Here is an 11,450-nt window from a genome sequence, read left to right as displayed (position 1 = left end):
CCCCAAATATAATCCACTCTACAACCCTCATTGCATACTCCTACGATACAAATAATGCCCTAAAATATAATACTTTTAGACTATTCTCTCCCCCATAGACTTACAAGATGACTCAAAATGCCATCTTTTGGGTCAAGAACATAACATTCCTCAAACTGACATCTTTTACAGTAGATTTACCCAATGCAATACCTTATGTATTTTCTTTTTTTTTAATTTTAACTAATGTTTATAGAGAGGTTAGATTTTCATTCTTTTATTGTTGCATGTTTCACCCCCCTCTCCTTCCCTTCCCTTTCACGCAATTGGTATTTTTAAAAAATATTCATTCATTGTTGTACAATTACCTATGTTCCCCTCTTCCATCTCCCTCCACCCCCAGTCCTCTTTGCAATGATATTTTTCTTATTCTAGGATGTTGGTGTACATATAATGCCTAATCATATATTCCTTTTAGACAGTTCTTTCTTTCTCTCATCTATTGTAAGGTAATGGTCGTTGTCTATCCACTTTTACCTTATTCTCCTCCCAACCCTCCATGTCAGACCAGCTTTGTAACAGTGGTACTATGCAGTATTTGTCCTTTTGTGAGATATTTCACTCAGCATGATGTCCTCCATGGTCACCCGTGTGATGTGCTGTTTTACAAGTTCATTGGTTTTAGGTGCTGCATAGTATTTCATTTTGTGAATATACCATCTTTTTCCTATCCATTCATTTTTTGATGGGCACTTGGGTTGCTTCTATCTCTTTGCTATTGTAAATAGCACAGCAATAAACATGGATGTGCATATATCTGTTTGGATGGCACTTCTGCTTTCTTTAGGATATATTCCTGTGGTTGCATTGCTGGGTCTGATGGTATGTATTTCTATTTCCAACTTTTTTTTTTATTTCCAACTTTTAAAAAATGTTTTCTTTTCCTGATTTTTATTTAAAAAAAATACTAGTTTATTTAAAAAATTTGAATACATTATTTTCGAGAACAGATACTTCCAATAGTTCCCTCACCCCACCTATCAAATTGTACAACCCCATGATTAATCCCCTGTCCCACCCACAGACATACTCATCCATCTGCTTCCACCCTCTCCACCCCCCTTGGATCCTTGTACTCATTCTATAATAATAGTCTTTACAATATTTGTCCTTGTGGGACTGAGTTAGCTCATTCAGCATAATGCTCTCGTTAGGTAATAATTTACAAAATCATTGCTCCTGCATGCTGTGTAGTATTCCATTGTGTGAATATCCCATAATTTCTCAATCCATTTGTGGTTGGACAGTTGGGCTGTTTCAATGTTCTTGGGATGGTGAACAATGCGTCTAGGAACATTGGTGTACACATCTCTGTTTGTGCCTCAGTTCTCATTTTCTCAGATTATATTTCAAGTAGTGGAATAGCTCGGTCATATGGAATATCAATGTTCAGCTTTTTGATGAAATGTCCAATTGCCTTCCAGAATGGAAATTTCATTTTAGAGTCCCAACTTTTTGAGAAAGTGCCAAGCCGCCTTCCGTAGTGGTTGCACCATTTTAAACACCTAGCAGCAATGATTAAGTGTTCCTGTTTCTCCACAACCTCGCCAGCATTTATAGTTTGCTGCTTTGTTGAATTTTGCTATTATTACTTGGATGAGATGATGTCTTATAGTTGTTTTTATTTGCATTACTACAAGAAACAAAAAGAGACCTAGAGAAATGGAAGAATATACCATGCTCATGGAAAGGAATACTCAATATGCTGAAAATGACAATTTTACTAAAATGACAAATTTTACATAAGCTCACTGGATTCCTTAACTGTTGCTCCATAGACATTGATCAAAGTGAAAGGAAATCCTTGACAATTTCAATCTTGTTTCCATTTACCATGATGCTGCTATTTATTCAGGTATGTGGATTTTTACATTCTAAATATTGAGGTGTAATCTACACTGAAAGCTGCACTTTTTAAATTGTTGGCAGTTGAGCATTTCACATTCTTCTGTCTCTGAGCAATCAAGGTGTATCATCTAAATATAAAAGCTTTTTGATGAGTCTTGATGCCACATGTTTCTTCCTACATTCTAGTTTCTCAAATTATTTACTTAGCATGTATTTATTGAATAAGATAAAAAAGTAGAGCATGACACACCTCTTTCCTGATTTTAAGCCACATATTTTCTTTTAAGATTTTTTTTAATGAGACAGCAGCCTCTTGATCTGCATACAGGCTCCAAAATGAGCACAATTGTCACAGAATTTCATTTCTTCATCATGTTGCCCATAATTTTGCTGTGTCTCACACTGTCAAAGGATTGTATCATTATTTGTCCAGTCAATAAAATACAGCTAAGTATCTTTCTGGTATTGCCTATTTTCAGTCAAGGTCCGTCTGATATTAGTAATGGTATCTCTCATTCCACATTGTCTTCTGAATCCATCTTGAGTTTCCAGTATTTCTCTGAGGGTGTACTGCTTCAATAATTTTTTAACTATGTTCAGCAAAATTTTACTCCTCTATGATATTGTTGTTTTTGCTATGTGCTGTCAAATTGGAATGGACTCATAGTTGCCTGCCTAGCAGGTTCTCAAAGGCCATAAATCATAAGGGAAGAGATCGCCCATCTTTCTTCCACAAAGCAGCCAGTGGATTCAAACTGCCTGCCTTTGCATTGATAGCACAGCTTCTCACCACTAAGCCACCAGAGCTCCTATGTGATGTTCTTGTTGTGTACTGTTGAGTCAGAACAAACCTATAATTGACCCTCCAGAGGGTTTTCAAAGGCACAGGAGGAGATATCCCAGCCTTCTCCTGTGGAGCAGCTGGTGGTTTTCAAACTGCATGCCTTTGGGATTGCAGTGCAATTTCCTACCACTCTGAATAATATTATTTGTCAATACTATAATTAAAATGTATTAATTCTAACAGCAGCAACATATCTAATATATATTTATCTGTAAGTTTTAAATATATATATATTACATATGTTGTTGTTGTTGTATACCTCAGAGTAGGACCTGACCCATAACTGACCACCAGGAGGGTTTTCAGAGACACTTAATCACACACAGGCAATTGCCCATCTTTCAAGTTAAAAAAATCATTCATTTATTCTAAAATCTCACAACTTTTGCATTCCAGTCACTCGTTATTATTAATGCATCTTGACTGCACGTTTGATCGACTGTGAAAGTTGGTAGAAATCTTCTGTTTGCTCTTCTTTGGCTCTGGTTGTTGGTGCATATATGTGAATGATAGGTATTCACTGGGCTTCCTCATATGTGTACAGATATTATCTTGTCACAATATTGTATTTCAAAATGGGTTTAGAAATGACTTTTTAACTGTGAAAGTAGCCCCATTCTTCCTCACCTTTTTTGTCTCCAGCATAGTAGGTAATATGATTATCTGACTCAAAATGTCCATCTCACCTTGCCAATATCTATTATGTCAATATTTTTGCGTTCCATTTCTTCCTTAATGATACCCAATTTTCTTACATTCATGGTTCTCACATTCCATGTTCCAATCACTAGTGTCTTCTTACAACTGTTCGTCCTCCTATGTGTTTCCATACCTGGGGGCTCAGCCTCAGTTGCCCTATCTGCTAGTCTAAGTGTGTTCTATTAAACATTGGGTTTTTGAAGGTCTGTTATTTTGGAAGTTGATGACCAAGACTTCTTCTGAGTCTGTCCTAATCTGAATGCTCAGATTTAGAATAGTATCTGACAAGCATTTTACGGAAAAGAGCAGATGAAAGGTATTTCCCCAATTGTAAAAATAACTGTTTCTGTGTTGTCCCTGCCCTTGAAATGTGTCTTGTCCCACCCATATCCCTGCTCCACCAGCATACCATTCTGTTCCCAACTACTCCCTTCAACATCTACCTCTTGCTATCCAGCCCTTGATATGATAGCTTATATCTCAAACTTTCTGGGCTTCTGTGATTCCAAACACTTCAAGCTTCTGCTAGTTTCTTATGTATTGCAATGGGAAAGTCTGTTGTCAGAGACCTCTCCAGAGTACTGATGAGCAGTGATCTCACTCTGGAGACTAAGGTGTGCCAGATATGGGCCATGGTCTTTGCAATCACTTGCTATGCTTCAAAGAGCTGGACAATGACTAAGGATGCTAGAAGGACAATTGATGCCTTTAAGCTGTGGTGTTGGAGAAGAGTACAGAATATACCATGGACTACTAGGAGAACAAATAGTTTCGTCCTGGAGAGGGTTAAACCAGGCTATTCTTTGGAGTCAAGAATTCTGAAGCTTTGTCTAACATACTTTGGACATGTTGCAAGGAGGGACCAGTCCTTGGAGAGGAACATCATGCTTGGGAAGGTGGAAGGACAGCGAAGGAGAGGAAAACCCTCTATAAGATGGATTGAATCAGTGACTGGGGTAATAGAGATAGGGGTGTCAAAGACAGTAATATTGGCACAGATGGAGCAGGGTTTAGGGCTGTTTTACATAGGATCACTATGAGTGACAGGCAACTCCACCACTGCACATAACAACAACAACAACAAAGTCTAACAGGTTCATCCTGGAGAGGGTGAAGCCTGGCTGCTCCTTGGATGCACGGATTTTGAAGCTTCGTCTGACATACTTTGGACATGTTACAAGGGAGGGTCCAGTCCTTGGAGAGAGACATTATGCTTGGGAGAGTGAAGGTACAGCGCAGGAGGGGAAGACTCTCGATGTGATGGAGTAATGGGGATAGGTGAGTCAGAGAAAATAAGTCTCGCTCAGAATAGAGCAGGGTTCAGAGCTGTTGTACATAGGTAACTTGAGGGCACATAACAACAACAAGCAGCTCAGGTTTATTTTTAAAACCCTTAACATATGCTCAAATGGGCCAATTTGTTGAGTGAGACATGGGGTATATTATATTTTGAGAAGATAGGAGGAGCTCTGTTGGCCTAGTGGCAAGAAGCTGCACTGCAATCCCAAAGGTACATGGTTTGAACCCACCAGATACTCTGCTGGAGAAGGAGGGACAATCTCCTCCTGTACAAGTCAGATCTGATTTGATGGTACATGCACACACACACACACAAAAATAATAAATAAAAATAATTTTAAAAAAAGAAAAAAAGAAGGTAGGATAAAAGAGATATGAAAAGACCCTGTAAGTTTCATTTGTGGTATTTGCTTCCCAAAACACTAAATAAAAATGCAATTCACAGAGGAGGTAAATTAGAATTGCTTCTTGAGGACAGAGTAAGCATAATAGCTGGGTGATGTGTTACAAGTTTCATAACTAAGTAGAGTCCTGAACCCACAGGTCAGGTTTGCCTGTTTACTTGGCAATTGGTCAGACACCTCTGACTCAGTAGTGTTCCACGTGATGCTTCATGCCAGTGTCAACAGGTGCCAGCTCTCAGATTTATAATAATAACGATTAGACAAGTGTTGAGCCATTTAATCTCCTTCCAATTGTTTTGAGACTCTTTCTTGCAAAGGATTGCATTCCCGTGGGCTCAGCTGAGGGACAAAAGGACAGAGACCAACAGGCCAGGAGACTGGGCAGGCAGATAGCACAGCTAAAACTCAGGATCATATTCAGTGGGGCAGACAAACAGACCCAGCCACCCAGAGAAGCTGATGGGATTTCCTTAACTGTTTTGGCCAATTTGAGAGCAATGGTGTTTTTCCCCCACTGATCCTTCCTGTTCTCTCTCCTGAATCTGGTGGTTTACAGAATAGAATTTTGGAACAGAATATCCCAGTCCCGTTTTCATGTAAGAATCCGAGAAATCAGAATATATTATGCTTGTGAATAGAGTTTTTGAAGATGAACTTTTCAACTGAAGACTTAAAGGAATCATGGGTTCTGCTTGGAAAATGATCACTGTACAATCCATCCAGTCTTCTTTTTCATTTATCACTTTTCCTTATCTAACAAAACCAAAATACGAATGTAGAGAATGAGACAGAAAGTTGGACCCCATATGATACAGTTAATAACTTGTTTAATAATACATATCAATATTGTTATTATTCATATGTGGACTAAGTTATTTAACCAGGTGTTCTTTACTATAAAAACAACCATAAAGAAACAGTTACTCTCATACTTCCTGTCATTAGCTGGCTTTCTAGGTGACTTCTCACTCCTGCCAAATAAAGTACTTAAAGAATTGAGGAAACTGATGTTCAGTACAATAGAATTACACATTAAACATGGTGGGGCTAAGAACCAATCAACATTGACGTCAAAATCAATATTTTGGTTTTTCATAGTACATTCCGTATCTTGTGAATATTCAATTGTTTTTCTAGATCTGTGGCCCAAGTGGGTTTATCTCCTAAGAACATGTCAAGTTCTGTTTTAGATGATGGGAGTAAAGAGAGAAATCTTTTTTTTCAAGTAAGGTCTTTGCTTGAAACCAAAAACTATTAAGAACAATAACATGGGAATGGTAGGACAAGTGTCTTAAAAGGAAATACTTGTAAAAACGTTGGAGAATATGAACAGAGTGGAAAAAAGAATCTCTCACCGTTGCCTATCGGAACTGACTCACAGCTGATTATCTGGTTTCCGAGGCTGTAAATTGCATGGGAGATTGCCCATCTTTCTTCAGAGGAGTCACTGGTGGATCCCAACTGCTGAAGTGGCATGGCCACTTTGAGCTGGGTTAGTACCACAAAATTTACACTGGATTATAACTTGATTGTTGCTGTTACATGCCATCGAGTTTCCCCTAACTCATAGCTACCCTATGTACAATAGCTCTGAACCTTGCCCTATCCTGAGCCAGTCTCACTAATTCCTACACACTCCATTGCCCCAGTTACTGTATCAGTTCATCTCATCCAGGATCTTCCTCTCCTGCGCTGTCCCTCCACCATTCCATGCATGCTGTCCTTCTTCAAGGACTCGTCTCTCCTGGCCATGTGTCCAAAGCTTCAAAATCCTACCCTTCAAGGAGAAGGCTTCTCCCTCTCCAAGACAGACCTATTTGTTTTCCTGGCCATCCATAGTATGTTCAAGATTCTTCTCCAGCACCACAACTCAAAAGCACTGATTTTTCTTCTGTCATCTTTAGTCAGGGTCCAGCTCTCTGATCATGGCCTGGATCAAACGCAACTTAGTCTCTAAAGTGGCATCATTGCTTCTCTGTACTCTGGAGAGGGTCCTGACAGTAGATTTACTGAGTGCAATTTGCCTTTTTATTTCGTGACTCTTGGTGCCAAGAGTGTTGATTGTGGAGCCAAGCAAGCAAAATCATGGTACCAAAAAGAATTGGTTGACACAGGAGAATTTAATAAAACAACATATGATCAAGAGTCAATGGTGATGAAGGAGGAAGTTCAGGCTGCTATGAAGAACTTGACAAAAAATAAGGCTCCAGAAACTGATGGAAAACCAATTGACACAACTCAACAAACAGATACCCCCCTGGGCATGCTCACCAGGTTGTGCCAAGAAATCTGCAGGACAGCCACCTGGCCAACTTACTGAAAGAGATTCATATTTCCATTCCAAAAAAGATGACCCAACAGAGTATGGAAATTATCAAACAATATAGTAACATCACAGGCAAACAAAATCCTACTGAAGATTATCCAAAATGACTAGAACAGTTGACAAAGAACTATCAGAAATACAAACTGAGTTTAGAAGAAAGAGGACATTGTATTAGAGAATTTTATTATGATGGATTTATATATCGTACATGGGCCACATTGTTGTTGTTATGTGCTGTCGAGTCATTTGCAACTCATAGCGACCCTATGTACAACAGCCCTAAACTCCGCTCTGTCCTGTGCCAGTCGTACTGTCTCTGACACTCCCATCCCAATTATCCCAGTCACTGAATCAATCCACCTCATAGAGGGCCTTCCCCTCCTGCACTGTCCCTCCACCCTCCCAAGCATGATGTCCTTCTCCAAGGACCGGTCTCTCCTCACAACATGTCCAAAGTATGTTAGAATGGAGCCTCAGAATCCTTGCCTCCAAGGAGCCACCAGGTTTGACCCTTTCCAGAATAAATCTGTTTTCCTAGCAGTCCATGATACTCTCAATACTCTTCTCCAGCACCACAGCTCAAACGCATCAATTTTCCTTCTATCCTCCTTGGTCATTGCCCAACTCTCTGATGCATAACAAGTGATTGTGAAGACCATGGCCTGTATCAGACGCACCTCAGTCTCCAAAGAGACACCATTGTTCTTCAGCACTTTGGAGAGGTCCCCCACAGCAGACTTTCCCATGGCAATGCGCCTTTTAATTTCCTGACTGCTGGTGCGAAGGGTGTTGACTGTGGAGCCAAGCAAACTTAAGCTGTGAACAATCTCAGTTTCGTCACCATCCATCCTGATGCTGCCAATTGGTCCAGTGGTGAGAATCTTTGTCTTCTTGACATTGAGCCTCAATCCATATTGTAGGCTACAGTTCTTGACACTCTGCAGCAAGCACTTCAGGTCCTCCTCAGTTTCAGCAAGCAGGGTTGTGTCATCCGTATAACGCAGGTTGTTGATAAATCGTCCACCAATCCTGACCCCACATTTCTCCTCATAGAGCCCAGCCTCCCATATTCTCCATATTCATATGTAGAATATGGGCCACAGTACTTAATTAAAATGCTAATAATAATAATATAAAATAAATTATAATAATTATTAAGTGACTTACTTCTTCCAAGAATCTGCATAAGACATTGTGCATCTAAAGGTGATGCCTTAGTTAAACTTTTGAAAGAAGACTTTAAAAGATGTTATGCCCTTCTTGATGGGCCCTTCAGATGTCTCGTTTGTTTTTACAAACAAGCCTACAAGAATATTTTAACACACACATGATTTCACATCTCTATGGAGAATCTCTAGGATAACTGTTTCAAAGAAATTCCATGGGTCAAGGTGTCTGTGTATTGTTTCAATCGTGATCCACTTGCCAAATGCTCCTACACACCCACTAAATTGGTATCATTATACTCTGTTTTTCAAGGCTCCAAAGAACAATCAGCTCAGTAATTTGGTGCTTCATTAGCTAGACCTTTCCATCAGCCAAGGCTGCAAATTCTTGTTTTGATGGCACTTGCTGTCTGTGAGAACCAAAAAGGTTTAATGATAAGAGAAAAGCAGATGGGACTGAGCCTTGTTTGAATGTCAAGTGGATTTTACTGCCATATGATGCGTAGAAAATATTTAGCCCAGGTGTACTAAATGAAGTTTAATGATGAAATTTTGTAATTGATCCTTTATTCATTATGCCAGGCTAAGGAACATAACAGGATGTGTTGACACAGTAACAGCAACAATGGCCACAAAACACACCTACAATAATGATGTTGACTTAATGTGGGGTCATGTTTTGTTGTGTTACACATAGGGTCATTATGAGTTGGAAAGAGCATGATGGTTCTTAACATTCTTCTTGTTGTTGTTAACTGCTGTCCAGTCGAGTATGACTCATAGTGTGACCCCACGAACAGTAGAGCTGAACCCTATCTGGTCGTGTACCATCCTTATCATATCTGATATACATAATCTCATTGCTACAAGCACTGTGTTAGTTCATTTTGTCCAGGGTCTTCCTGTCTTTGAGTGACCCTCCACCTTTCCAACCATGATGTCCCTTTCCAAGAACTGGCCCCTCCTAAAAACTTTCCCAAGGTAGGTGAGACAAAGCTTCACCATCCTTGTATCTAAGAAGCACTCTGGCTCCATTTTCTCCAAGACATATATATTTGTCCATGAGACACAAGGACTCTTCTTTAACATGACAAGTTAAAGGTTTCTTCTGTCATTCTTATCCATTGTCCTTTTCTGAGATGCATAACAGGTGATTGAAAAGACTATGGCTTCAGTCAGGTTCACCTTCGTCTTTAGACTGAAATCATTGCTATTCACTACTTTGGAGAGGTTCCTGAGAAAGACTTTCCCAGTGCAGTATGTCTTTTGATTTCTTGAGTGCTGGTACTGATAATAGTGGTTTTGGATCCACACAAGATGAAATAATGGACTTCAATTTTCACCATGTGTAATATCACTATTTTGTTGTTTCCCAACTATAATCCTTCTTCCCTGTTCTCAACTTATGTATTCCAGTCACCCATTATTATTGAGTATCATGGTTGCATGTTTAATTAATTAAGCTGCCAAAATCTATGTAGTAGTCCATGAAAAATTGTAAGACATCTTCTCTATGCAGGTGACACAAGCAGAGTGTGAAAGCTGACTGAAAAATATGAAAACAGTTGTTGTTAGGTGCCAACAAGTTGAGTATGATTTATAGCAACCCTACGGACAAGAGATCTGAACCCTGTTCTATCCTGTACCATCCTCATTCTCTCTGACAAACTTGACCCCACTGCTGAACTCACTATGTCAAGCCATCTCATTGATGGTCTTCCTCTCTTCACTGACCCTCCACTTTTCTAAGCACGATGTCCTGCTCCAAGGGATAATGACCTCTCCTAACATGTCCAATAGACATGAGATGAAGCTTCACCATCTTTGTCTCTAAAGAGCTTTCTGACTGCACTTTCTCCAAAACATATTTGGGTTTGGGTTTTGTCCCCGCCCCCCTTTGGCAGTCCATTGAATATACACTACAACTCACAGGTGTCAATTCTTCTTGTCATTCTTATTCATTGTCTGCCTCTCAGATTCATCACAAGTGATTGAAAAGACAATGGCCTGAATCAGTCACATCTTAAGTCTTCAAACTAGCATTACTGCTCCTCAGTAATTTGGAGAGGTCCCTGGCAGCAGACTTGCCCAATGCAAAACGTGTCCTCGTCTTCTGACTGCTGCTACCAAGGGTGCTGTTGTTGATCCAAGTTAGATTAAATCATTGAAAATGTCAATCTTTTATACAGCTATCATCCTGTTGTTCATTGTTCCAGAGGTGAACATTCTGAAAGCAAGGTTGTGCCATCTGCATAACACAGGTTGTTGATGAGTCCTCTTCCAATCTTGATATTATCTTTTTCTCCATCCAGTCTAATGGTAACTCATGCATTAAGTCCATTGTGATTATATACGTAAGTACCTCTGATGGGAGCAATCATAGATCAGTGGTAAAACACTTGACTTACATGCCGGTGAACCAGGGTTCAAGTCTTAGGAAATTTATCATATTCATGGTCACCATCCATCTGCTAGTGCAGGTTTGTGAATCCAGAATAACTTGCAGGGCTGCTAACGGAAAAACTGGCAGTTTGAAACCACTAGCTTCTCTGAGTGAGAGCAATTGCCAGTATCCTTCTGTAAAGATATGTCGACTTGGAAACTCGATGCAGGGTTGCTATAAGCTGCTATACACTCAATGGGTTGGGTTTGGCCCAGACATCCTGACAGATTCTAGAAGAGCTTCCAGATAAAGATGAACTAGAAAGAAAAGTCTTGTGATCTACTTAAAAAATACAGCCAGTGAAAACTTTATCAATCACAAAGGTGTTGTGGACTGAGGGTAAAGTATATTTGTTGTTGTTGTTGTTATGTGCCGTCGAGTC

This window comes from Elephantulus edwardii, unplaced genomic scaffold, assembly GCF_000299155.1.
Source record: "Elephantulus edwardii isolate Elephantulus edwardi_28Jun2011 unplaced genomic scaffold, EleEdw1.0 scaffold00035, whole genome shotgun sequence".
NCBI classification, from domain to species: domain Eukaryota; kingdom Metazoa; phylum Chordata; class Mammalia; order Macroscelidea; family Macroscelididae; genus Elephantulus; species Elephantulus edwardii.
The sequence above is the reverse complement of the archived record's forward strand: the minus strand, read 5'-3'. Positions refer to the sequence as shown.